This window comes from Mirounga leonina, unplaced genomic scaffold (genome assembly GCF_011800145.1).
Source record: "Mirounga leonina isolate KUSES-001 unplaced genomic scaffold, KU_Mleo_1.0 Mir_91, whole genome shotgun sequence".
Taxonomy (NCBI): Eukaryota; Metazoa; Chordata; class Mammalia; order Carnivora; family Phocidae; genus Mirounga; species Mirounga leonina.
Genome location: NW_023270839.1, coordinates 34,634,945 through 34,648,492, shown reverse-complemented (window position 1 = coordinate 34,648,492; position 13,548 = coordinate 34,634,945).

Genomic DNA, 13,548 nt, shown 5'->3' with positions numbered 1-13,548 from the left:
ATCTCAGTTCTGGATCTCAGGATCGTGAGTTCAGACCCTGCGTTGGGCTCCACACTGGGCATGGAGCCTACTTCAAAACAAAACAAAGCAAAACAAAAACCCACATACTGAAAATACCCCTCAAGAAAGTATATAAAGAAAGAATTTAAAACAACTCACAAACCTCACATCAGACCCTCTGAGCTGAGAAGCACTCTAGAAAACTTAATTCTCAATTTCTTAAGTCCAATTCCCCACCAAATAAATACAGGCTTCAACCAGTTGGTTTGCGTCTCTGTGGCTCAGGGTCCCTGATGATGAACTATAAGCGGCAATGCTAGTTTGTCATGTAAAATTTCACCCGAGATGATCCGACAGAAGTACCTCTGAAGGACTTTATGAATATCAAATAGCCCACAGCAGTCTGCAGAAACCCGACTACCGCAGCTGTGGTCGCGCGAGAGGTGAGTCTGAGGACGCCCGAAGTGAAGTACAAGAGGTGTTCAGTGCACAGGGCATCACACCACAGGAGCTCAACAAACATTTGTTCAATGAGAAGACCCCAGGTGACCAGATCATAGCCTTGGAGAGTTGGAGGCGGCCTTGGAAGTGAAGTCAGCCCGTCTGACCTCCCACCTGGTGCAGGCTTTCTTTCCAAAGGAGCCTGGCGGATGCTTCCTGAAAGGGGGAGTGAGCTCACGGCTTGTAGGGACTCGTTTTCACATTTAAGTGTTTCTGCCTCCTGGGACGTTTTCCTCACAAAAACAGAAATCTGTCCTGCTGGGATTTCTACCGTTGGTTCCTGTTTGGCCCTCAGCGGTATGATGTAACCACATAGCCTTTGCCACACGGCACCCATGCCGGAGGTCTGCAAGTGAAGGCGGCATGTGAACAGGAAGATGAGGGGCTTTTAGTGTCCTCCACCTTCAATCTGGTGTAGCTAGAGCATGCCCTGAGATGGGCCTTCACCTCCCCTCCCACTGCCCCAACCTCCCCCTGCGCAACTTCCCACCATCTGTCCCATTAAGGAGGGAGCTGAGTTATATCCCACTGGGGAGAGTGGCCTGATACCCTCAGAAAAGCACCTCTGGATGAATGTTAGAAGTGACGCCCTCCGTTCATTGACCTGTGATGAGCACCCTGTCCCTGGATGGTCACCCCTGAGGACCCCTCCAGGGAGAGACATCTTTGAGAAACTGAAGCATAGCTAGAGACAGCAGCCCTGCACCATCTTTCAGGTGCTTGAAGACAGTGACTGAGTATCTTCCAAGACATTTCAGCTCCTTCTATCATTTCCCCATGAGGAGATGAAGAAACCTTGCCATGCTGGCTACTTTCTTCTTGAGACGTCCCAGTTTATCAAGTATAGACTTAAACTCTCTTAAAATGCTGAGTCCATCCTGAAAACTATTTGCTGTGGGGCCTGACCAGCTCTGGGCACAGGGAGACTCTGATTCACACCTACATGCATTTGCTCGTGTTAAATTAGGGAGGAGAAATCCTGCATTTGGTTAATTTTGGAAAACCAGAAAGAATGAAAGAAATTGTAGAGAGAAGCAAACAAGTATGTTGTTTATTAATACAAACAAGTTCTTTAAAAAAAAAAATAAGTGTATAATTAGCATTTAAATAAAAAGGGGGAAAAAAAAAAACCATGGTCTTACATCCTGGAGATCAGGGTTTCTTTTCTCACAGTACATCTTCAGATTTCCCTGGTTGGAGAAAGACACCCAAACTGCTCAGTGGCTATCCTTCAAATTCATGATCACTTCCCTAGAGGGACACTTAGTTCACCTGGAAGTCCTACCAGTCCATTCACTCTCCTGATCTCATCAACTGTTTCCTGTATCCTATATTCTGTCTCTCCTCCAACTTCCCAGCCCTTCTCCCCAAGCCCACTCTCAGCTGATTCCTTGCTTACCATTTCAATAAAAACACAGAAGTGCTCAGAAAAGAACATCTACCAATTCCCCCTCACTACATCCATGCCCGCATCTGCCGGCTTCCTTCCTGTTACCATATGTGGTGGTTTAAAAATATATCCACAAACTCTTTGACATTCAAAGAATTTTCAAAAAGTGGAATCTAAATTCCCTCCCCTTGGCTAGGACTTAATGACTCATTTCTAATAAGCAGAATAAGGAGACCCTGAGAATGTGTAACTTCCAAACTAGATTATAAAATAACATTCAGGCTTCTGCCTTGTTCTTACTTGGATCACTGCCATCTTGTGAGTATACTCAAGCAGCCCTATGGAGAGGTCCATCTGGTGAAGAACCGAGGCTTCCTGTCAACAGCCAACATGAACTTGCTGGTCATATGAGTGAATCATATTGGAAGCAGCTCTTCAGCCCCCAGTCAAACCTTCCCATGACTACAGCCTTGGTCACCATCTTGACTACAACCTAATGAGGCATCTTGAGCCAGAACCACTCAGCCTAGATGCTGTTAAGTTCCTAGGAAATTGTAAAATAATAAATGTGGGTTTTCATGTTGTTTTAAGCCACTAAATTTTGGGGCAATTTGTTACACAGCAATAGATACACTATGGATGAACTGTCCATGCTGCCATCTTAGGCCAACTTTGTGCTCTAAGCCCTGTCCCTTCTCACTAACTCAAAAATATTGTTCAAGCAAAGTGTCCCCTTTCACTCCTGCATCACTGATATTTTCCTCTGTAGTGGAGCATTCCCATTAGCATGGACCATGTTATAATATCTCCCATCTAAATGCAAACACACACACCTCTTAATCTCACAACCCCCTTCTCGCTAGAGCCCCATTTCTCTGTTTCCCTTTATAGCAGAATTCCTCAAAAGAGAGTATATACCCTACGTCTCTGTTTTCTTTCTTTTCATCCTCTACTGAACCCCCTCACATCACTTGTCCCTCCACTCCACACAAGCTCTTGTCCGGGTCTCCAGTGATCTCAGTGTTAAACTCCACTGTATGTTTGGTTGACTCTCAGCAGCCTTAGACACTCTCGAAATCCTTGTTCCGCTTTCTCTCTGGGGCTCCCCTCTCTCTTGGTGTGCCTTCTAGTCTTCGGGTCTGATCATTCCTCCTCAGGCTTCTCTGCTGGTTCTTCCTTATCGTCCCTTCTCCATGTGTTGAGTGCTCCCGGGCTCAGTCCTTGGGTCAGTTTCCTTTTTCCAGAAGTCCGTCATTATTATCCCCATGCCCTCTGATGACTGCTTGCCTCTGCCGTGACCCGTGCTCGGTGCGAGGCTCAGGATTCTGGGAACACGCGACACCTGCTTTAACCAGCTGGCAGCACGCAATGCTGTGCCTCCACCAACTCATGTCAGAGTAACTCACTAAGTAAGAAACATGAGTGAAACTAAGTACTAAGACCAAAGTCATAATAGATGTGGAATTGATTTTATTACTCTACAGCTGGCCGGGTTGAAGCTGGACAGACTACCTTAGACCAGGATTTCTGTGGGGCAGGGGTAGGGGGGACAGGCTGGGCTGTGTGGTGGGAGATGTTTAGCAGCATCTCTGACCTCCCCCCCCTAGATGCCAGTAGCTATCCCGACCCCAGCCGTGATCCCCACCCACCCCAGTGTTTCCAGACCTTGCCAAACGTGCCCTCCAGTGCAAAACCCACTGCCTTGGACATAGGCTGTGTGTGTGTAGAGGAGGAGAGGGTGGGGGATTTATTCAGCATTGATTTAGGGAGGAAAAGGCTAACACAGACAGACACGTCTTAGGCTACAGTGAATGAAGGCTTGTAGTTTCCATGTTTATACTGGGGAGGGGGCACTGCTGCAAAGAGCAGTCAACTGGCAGGGATTCAGAGAGGCTGCTGGAAATGGGGGTCGAAGCAAAGCTAAGAATCAGATCAGCAGTGCCTTATCCATGTCTGTATTATTATACTATGACACTGTTGCGAGTTGGTTCAGTCTCATTTCCCTAAAACGCTATGCACCAGTCGAGGGCAAGGACCGGCCTCTAGCACAGGCCTTAGTGCCTAGTTGGTGTCCGGCAATTTTTAATTGAAACTACCTGAGGCCCAGCGCACAGGGTTGGGATCACCCACTCTTCCTCCCACTCACGGCTCTCTGACTGCATGGGGCTGCCCTCGTTACAGTTGCCTTCTGCGTTCGTCTTAGCCAGACTCGTGCCCTACGTGTCCGACGTGTGCCTCAAGTTAGGGGGACAAGGGGCATCCATAGCCCCCCAAGGAACTTAACTATTGAGGCAGTGACATGCTACAGCGGGGGAGAGAGTAGCAACCCCTTTCACCCACGGTCAGCGCTCATGAGCCCCTGGTGGTTAACAGAGAAGCCTGGTGGCTTACCGAACAGTTTCTAAAGGATAGCTGCTGGGTGAGGCAGCTAACATGTCTCGCCAAGAGCTTACCACAAAGAATTGCAGAACATCAGGGCTGGAAGGAACTGCGGAGAATGTGTTGTCTAGCCCTTCTTCCTACAGAGAATAGCAGCCTCCGGGGTCCAGGAAGAAGTGACTGGTCCAAGACCAACCAGAATCCTGGCAACACGTCCCTGACCCCAGCGCCAGCTCCCTGATTCCCAGTTCAGGGCTGTGACCCCCTCACTGCGCTGTTCCAGTGGCGAACACAGAAACTCTAAGAGACGCCCCCCCCAGTCACAGAAGGACGGGCTCAACACTGTAGCCGAACTCTGCCCCACCTCAACCGCCCCAGCCCCACCCCCCAACCTTGACTCACAGTGTGGAGGCTCTTTGCATCCTTGGACAGTTTCTACTTGCATCCGCATCAATTAAACCTTGATCTCATTTATTATCTCAGGAAATGGTCTCAAGGTCACAGGGCTGGAAATTTAATTATGGTAGCAGTATATTAAGTGGCACATTTAAAGATGCTGAACTGTAGTAATTAATTTTTTGGATGGTGGTCTCGGAGGAATGGGTTTTCTCCACACTGGGTGTTCGGCATCCATCATGGCCATTGAGCTTGGCAGCTGTCTTTTAGCTTTAAACTGCCTCGTTATTCATCTTTTATGACTAGCCTTTAAAAACACTAGGCGCCGATATCCCCTTTTATTGTAATATATGTGTGCGGTAGGAACGGAGCCATACTTCACCTTTGCTATAAAACATGAACCAAGGGTGCCAGCAGGTACCTGAGCTGGCCTCTAAATTGAGACAACAATTACCCTTCGCTGACATCTAGTGTCAAGGCATGAGATATAGCCAGAGCGCTGAATCCATTGGCCTGGAAAACTTACGCTTCCCCAGTGATAAAGCCTGTCTCGCCCACGAGGCTCCGGCCCTGGCTGTAAGATGAGAAGCAGAGGGATGAACTAGGCCCTGGCTGTTGACTTTGCCAGGGCGCCAGGTTATCGAACGGGGCACCCGCCTGCCAATGCCTTAAAGAGCTTGTAACGTTTAATGAAGGGACGGTCATTAAATGTGCTTGGTTCAAATATTAGGCTCGATGAGCCTGGGTGGTACTTAAAAGAGAGGTGGGGAAATATGAATTAAATTAGAGGGATTCATTAAAGAAATTGGCCTGGAGCCCAAGAAGGACTGGTGGTCAGACAGAACTGCCAGTAGCTAGGTGCTCAGCCAGTGAGGAAAACTCCAACTAATTTTAGGTTTTACATTCCAGAATACCAACTGTAAAATATGTTTAAATGCTGGTCTGCTAGGGCTTGTGCAGAAAGAGCCACAAAATGAAACATTTTATAGAAGAGAGTATGGATAGAATGCTTATAGATAGATAGATTTTTGCCCTCTGGAAGATCCGTGGCCTTGGCCTCCTACAGTGGTAGAGCATAGTTATTTGTACACACAGCTGAGTTCTCAGGATCCCCCCACTTCAGACAGAGCCTGCTCTATTCCAGGGCTTCTCAATCTGGGCAGCAGTGCTATTTTGGACTGGATAATTCTTTGTTGTGGGTGAGGGGTGGGGCTGTCCTGTGTAGTGTAGGTTATTTAATAGCATCTCTGGCCTCCACCCCCTCTATGCCAGTAGTCCCCCTCCCTCTCATTGTGACAACTAGAAATATCTCCAGACATTGCCAGAGATCCCCTAGAAAGCAAAATTGCCCTGGTTGAGAACCACAGGTCTACTCTCACCTCAGGAAGTTGGCTCAACCCCCTAAGCTGATCTGCCTAGTAGCTATTTATAGACTGGACTATGCACTGTTGGGCCAGCACATCCGAGTTGCCCTTGTAGCTGGCCCGATGACCACTTGTGCCTGATTTGGGACCATGACTTTGTTTTCTAGCTTGGATGTTGGACCTTGGCCTGGTGAACTCTAACCTGCCTTTGGCCATAGTCCTGAGTCTTGACCATGAGCATCATTTGATCTCCTGACCTTATTTTGGTAACACTCATCCTTTAACAGAGTCCTAATATCACCTTAAGTATCTGTACCTTCGTCCGTCAAACAACATTTATTTCTTGCTTGGAGAGTCTACAAGAAACAAGACAATCAAAAGCACTGCCATCACAGGATCTACATTCTAGTGGTGAGAAAATAGCTAATAAGTACATTAATAAAGAAGCTATATCCAGATGATGATAAGTACAATGAAGAAGATTAACCAGGTAATTGGATAGAGTGTTGGGAGAGGGTGGGCTGCTCTGGCTGGCAGTGAAGACCTTGCTGAAGAAGTGAAGACAGTCAAGATATAAACATGAGAGGAAGGTGGCCTGAATACAGTGTTATTTCCATTACAGCAGGCTGTATTTTAATAAGAAAATTAATAAGATTGTAGCATATGCAGAGTAAAGTGCATAAATCTTAGGTGTACATCTCAACGAATTCTCTGTGTCTCACACACACACACACACACACACGTATTTATACATGTGTAATCACCACCCAGATCAAGAACTAAAATCTTTCCATCATTCCAGGTTTATTCTTGCCTTTCCCTATTACTACACATCTCCAGAGGAAACTTCTTTGATCACTGTCAATTCATTTTGCCAGCAGGCTGCATTATATTTTATTTTGTTTTTTTCTAAGAGAGCCAGTCAGTAACTTTTCATAAATTCTTATAAGCCTCCAGTGACTTATAAAACTCAAGGAGGCCACTGCCATTTCCTCTAGGGAGCCATAGGAACCAGTGGGAATGGGACCCACATCCTCAAGCCCCTGTCACATTAATCCAGCCCTGGCTAATTCTGTGATACCCCAAAGGGAGAAGAGACATGGGGGGAAGCAGAGTCCCTGAGCTCTCATCCCTCCCCCCATCCTTCTTGTTTGCTGAGCAAACATCCCTGCCAGAGAGAACAGCAGGAAAACACTGGGCTCTGTCAGCCCCCCATTAATCAATGAGGCCATAACAAATCACAGGATGAAGTCTATGACACATCAATTACACTAAAAACTGAGGGCATCTACGGGAATTGGTAATCAGGTGCAGGACTTTCGGGGTCACCTCCATCCAGCCTGATGAGGCTTGGATACTCTGATATTTACTGATCCAGCTATGGGGTGCCCTGGCTTGGAGGTGGCCAAGTGGCTACAGTGTAAGATATACTTCATGTGGGCAGTGGTCTGAATGGAGATTCTAAGGTCTGAATGAGCTGTGCCTGATGTATGTTTCCTCAAGCCAGTTCTGGATGATGCTTTTTCACAGAACTTAGTCACGATGAAGAGAAATGATCCAGTAATTGGAGACTTGCTTCTACCTCTGCCATTGACTGACTAGAAATTGAGGCAACTGAGTTGGCCACTAGGTGTCTCAATTTCTTCTGCAGCCTGTAGGGTATCTCCCCACCAAAACATTGTCTTTTGAGTGTGTGTGTGTGTGTGTGTGTAGTCAAGAGAGGTGTATATTTATGGGTGATTATATTTGTATATGTTGCTATTTATTCATCATCTACACCATTACATTAAATGTGTCCACGATGCGTCAATGCTTCATTTCTCTCAAGGAGATTCCCAGTGAAGAGGAGATGACAGGTTGAGTTGGAAGTGAGAAACCCACATGGAGGCATCCAACAAAAGCGACCACATGATAGCCCACCACACCGTGAGTGCCCCCAAGAGAAGGCTGGCTCTGCATTGTTCTCTGACTCCCATGAGGCAGCTGGCCCCTGGGAGCCCGAGCGGTCAGATTGCTGAGGCTTGCCTGGGCCTGCCTTGTGTGGGGTGCAGGGCAATTCCTCAGCCCTTACCCCATCTCAGGCCCCTGGCTCTTTCCCATTGCCCCACTCCTTCCTGAATATGAAAATGGGGCAGAGGAAAAGGACATAAATGAGAAGAGTCATGGAACATGGTGGGGAGCAGTTAAAAATTGGCTAGATTCAGAACAGTACTCCAGGACTGGGTTTATCAGAGCCACGTGCAGGACCAAGCCCTTGCCCAAAGTGACGTAGCCCCTTAATGAGCCAATACCGGCTCTCTGGTCTTCCCGTGCCATGCTGTTTCTTACTAATAGGAAGTGGCTTACTAAGTCAGAGTTCTTAGCCGTAAGTGACAGAGACTAATTTTACCTGATAAAGGAGAAGAAGAGTTTTTAAGAGGGAAGCCTGGGCGCCTGGGTGGCTCAGTCAGTTGAGAGACTGACTCTTGATTTCGGCTCAGGTTGTGATCTCGGGGTCTTCACACAGAGCACCGCATCCAGCTCCTCGCTCAGCAGGGAGTCTGCTTATCTCCCTCTCCCTCTGCTCCACACCGCCCCCCCACCCCCGTATGCATACGCCGTCAAGCTTTCTCTCTCTCTCAAATGAATAAATTTTATTTATTTATTTTTTTTATTTCTTTACTTGACAGAGAGAGACACAGCGAGAGAGGGAACACAAGCAGGGGGAATGGGAGAGGAAGAAGCAGGCCTCCCGCGGAGCAGGGAGCCCAAGGCGGGGCTTGATCCCAGGACCCCAGGACCGTGACCTGAGCCGAAGGCAGACGCTTAACGACTGAGCCACCCAGGCGCTGCTAAATAAATCTTTTTTTTAAAGTTTTTAAGAAAGATATTCCCAGGCAAGGATTATCAATAGATACTAAATCAGTAAGGTGAAAGTTTTTCAAGAAGGTATTCACAAGAGGTAAAGTAGATTTCTTACTACAAGATTATTTGCAAAAGGAAAAGACATACATTTACAATGGAGCGATCTGGCAGTGATCATCCTAACTGAGGGATCAAATTTAGTATCACAGATAGTGGAACTCTATCAGTGATACACACAGCCCTACTGATGAAATATACTTGCCAAAAAATGTGAACATCAGTGTCAGGGGTGCTTGGGTGGCTCAGTTGGTTAAGCGTCAGACTCTTCATTTTGGCTCAGGTCATGATCTCAGGGTTTTGAGATAGAGCCCCTTGTTGGGCTCTGTGCTGGGCGTGGAGCCTTCTTAGGATTCTCCCTCTTCCTCTCCCTGTCCTCCTGCCCCTCCCCCTACTCTCTAAAAAAAAGAAGTCAACCTCAGGGATAAACTTTAAAAAGTGAGAAGTACTCTAGACTAAAAGAGACTAAAGAGACATAACCACCAATTAAAATACTGAACCTAGATTGGATCTTGTTTTGGGAAAAAAAAAATAGTTATAAAAGGTATTCTCTGGCTGGTGGAATTTAAATATAGACTGTATTCCAGATAGTATTATGAAATTAATATTAATTTTCTTGGGTTTGATAACCGTGTTGTGGTTCTGCGGGAGATGATATTTATGCTTAGGAGATGTGCTCTGAAAGTATTTAGGAGTAAAGTGTCAGGAGGCGGACAGCCTTCAGGCGGACAGTGTTCAAGTTCAAGTTCAAAAATAAGAACCAAAAAATATACATGTGTGACAGAGAAAGGGATAAAGCAAATATCGTAAAAGGAGACTGGTTGTTGAAGCTAGGTGGAGGTAATACAGGCGTTCTTCAGAGAGGGGTGGAGGACACTGGTAGTGAGAAGGAGGCCAAGAGCACGAGGCTGAGCTTCCCGGAGCAAGACCTAACTCACCTGACGTGGCTGGCCAGGTGAGAACTCACCATTGCTGATGGTGCCTCCCCAACCACAAGAGGACAGCGCTTCCATCTGCCCCAAATTTACACCAGGAATTCGCCCTGAAAACCACTTGGGTAAATCCCCCGTTGCCTTTGCTGCAACAAAAGCTGAGCACCTGGGCCACGCACCACACCAGCAAATATGGAAACACTACACGCAGGCAGGAGTTTCCTCAGTTGGCTCAGATGAGTCAGTCCTACAGGTGCATCTGTTGGTGGAGCCTAGTTCTCAGGCCTGCATCCTGGTTGCCAGGTAAGCTGGGAATTGGCATATGCATGCTTGTCTTGGTGAGGCTAGCAAAAGGTGATAGGCAGCCTTGGATCTAATAGGTGTCAGCTACCTACGACAGTAATATCCACAAAAGAGCTGAGGGTCCAGGCTCTATCCTATTACTTAGCCTGCATGACTGCACTGTACTTGCAGGTGAGAGACCAATCTTTACCAATTTCACATATAGCATTTCTTTAATGTTGAGTCCTGGGTATAGGAGTTTATTTATGAACCAAATCTGGGATTTATTTATTTGGGCACATTGCCTTGTTTGATTATCAAGTGACTCTTCTTAGTTGTTTTCTGTTAAAATGCCGAGAGGCCTTCACCCATGGATTGCCCATAAATTATAATGTATTATGATTATTATTGCTCACAATGGTTCAAAAATATACTCTGTCTCATCAGAATGCATGATCAAGACATGGCATACAGGAAATTTTTTAAAGCCTTTGTGTTTTATGCATTAAACCTGAGAGAATGGCAGGGAGGTTCTTCCGGCAGTTGGTGATAGATTCAAATACAACTGAATTCATATTTACCATGACCTAATATTAATATCCATTAATGTATCTTATATTGATAAATTCAGAAAGGGAACTCACGGTGCTCTCACCGAGACTGCTGGGAAGCAGCTTCCACCCCTTCATTTGTCATCATTATAGAGAAGAGCTATGGCGCACGGCTTCTCGTTTGTTTATGGTAGTGAGTCCAGCAAAGAAGGCTCTCGGGGCAGTGAGGCTGCTGGTCCTCCTTCCCATCTCCTGTCTCAGGGCTTGGCAATGTCACACATCCAGATCCTTAAGCCACAAACCTAGAAGGTGTCCCTGATACCTTCCTCTCCCTTACCACACCCCACGACCCAATCTATCCCTAACCCTATTGACTTGAACTTTTAAATCTCTCTCAAATCCATTCACTTTTCTGCAGTCCCTTCAGTAGCAGGTCATCATTTCCCCTTCAGTGCTCTGCTCTTCATCTGTGACCTGAGGGACCTTTTAAAATGCCAATCAGATGGTGTATTTCTCTGCTCTCTTCTCCCCACCCCCAGCCAAAACCTAAAAATTGTTTCAGTGGTTTCTGATTGCTTGTACAATACAATCCCAAATCCTTAGTGCTTTGTTGGCTGTGGGCTCCCCACCTCCTCAGTGTCCCAGCCTCATCTGGCACACCTCTCCCCCCAGGACACTGGGCTCCAGCGACATCAACCTCGTCCCAGTATTTCTCACGCTCCAAGCTCCTTCTCCCCTCCAAACCTACGCATGGAGTGTTCCCTCTGCTTGATATTTGTTCCTTCCCCATCTGTGCCTGCTCCTGGTAATGCCATCCACAAACCAGCTCTGTTCTACATTCTACATAGCACCCCGTCTTTCTTTTTTTGCATCCATCATTGAAATTACATATATGTTGGGGGGATTGTTCGATGGCTTCTATTATCCCCACTACCCTGGCAGCACCTTAAAGTCTAGCACAGTGTTTCAGTCTCTTTGTGTCTACACCTCACAGCACAAAGCCTAGGCGTAGAAGGCGCTAAGTATGTATTTCTCGAATAAGAGAATCTAGGAACAAATGAATGAGTCTAAAAGACCACATTCTGGTTAGAGAGCAGTGAGAAAGCCCAGACAACATTGAGATGGTGCTGTGGGCTGGGCATGGGATTCAGAAATAAAGGCCATGTATGCAGGCTGGTCTCAGGTCTTACCCCCAGGTGAAAGGCTGGGCTGGTCAGTTCAGATATAGATAACTCCAGAGATGTGAAAGGTATTTGAAGGCAATAAAAGCTGACTCGCAGACCTTGGTAAGATCTTGATCCAACCTTAGGTTCCCGTGATTGAAATTCCCATAGCCACCTCCCCTGAATTGCATTCAACTTTCCTAAATGAGATTTTATGGGAACTGATTGTGATTAGATAAATGGGTGACTCCACTAATGTATAATACAATTTTCCATTACAGCGTATGTACAATAATTTACATTTCTTGTTTCGTGGTGTGATATTTATGTGACATATTCTGGATGAGACCCGGCTAGTGTTTACATAATGATCTTGCTTTTTCTCTTAGAGAAGATCTGGCTTTCAATTTTCTTTTTGTGCTGCAAGGTATTGTCTTTCCAAGATAAACATTGTATATTATAGGATGTGCAGGTGAGAAACATCAATAAAGTAATAATCTAGATGGGTTTTAATAATTCTTATTTATGCCACTGGATTAGGTAATAGAATGGTTCACCTTTCATAAAAGGTTGGAATAAAAATGTCCCTAAAATTACAGTAAATTTTCTGTGCTCTGCTTACTGTGATCAGTTCCATGGCCAAGTACCACTGTGTAACAAATATGAATGTTTCGTCCAATATGCTTGACCATTAATAACATAATATTCATCGTCAGAACACTGTCCCGAAGTTGAAACAGTATCAAGGGAAAATATCTTTCTTTCTGACTTTTAAGTCTGCATGAAACCAATGCTTTTATGCATTGAGCCCTAAATATTCTTCCCCTCCTAGTTAGACATGATTGACAGACAAGGGATAAAATAAGTCCCAATCAAATGACTCTCAGATAGAAAACTCTTATTTTTTTAAAGATTTTATTTATTTACTTACACGAAATAGAGCAAGTGAGAGCAAGAGAGAGATAGAGAGCACAAGCAGGGGGAGAGGCAGAGGGAAGAGGGAGAAGCAGGCTCCCCGCTGAGCAGGGAGCCTGATGTGGGGCTTGATCTCGATCCCAGGACCCCGGGATCATGACCTGAGCTGAAGGCAGACGCTTAACTGACTGAGCCATCCAGGCGCCCCTGAAAACTCTTCTTAACATAGGAAAGGACAGCACAAAGGAGAGACGTGAAATGAGCCCAATTTCGGGTTCAAGCTCCCAGCTAGTACCAGGATATATAGTCTTGAACCGAGGGGGCCACATCTGGGGCCAAAGAGAAGGCCTTCTAGGTACCTGCAGCCCTCCACCCTGCTTCAGCCGGGGCAGCTCTCCTTCTACCCATGTTATGTATTGGTGCTCCCAGTAAGATCTCATTCAAAAAGGAGAACTGGCTCTTTTTAAAACTTAATTGTGAAAAGAACAAAGACACTTAATAGTTAAAAGGGCGCTGGTCTAGAAGTCAGCTCTCTGAGCCCTATTTCCTAATTGACAAAATGAAGAGTTTGTATGTAACAGTTTCTCGCATTCCCCTATTCCACAGTATGTACTGTTTTATATTCCAGGCCAAAACGCTAGTGTAGATGTGGCTATTATTTGGTATAACAATCTAATTATGCCATGTTATCAAACAGCACGCTTGCCTCCCTTTTAACATAACAAGGGAAGTAAAACATCCAGGCGTGGAACCGGCAATATATCAATAGTGTTG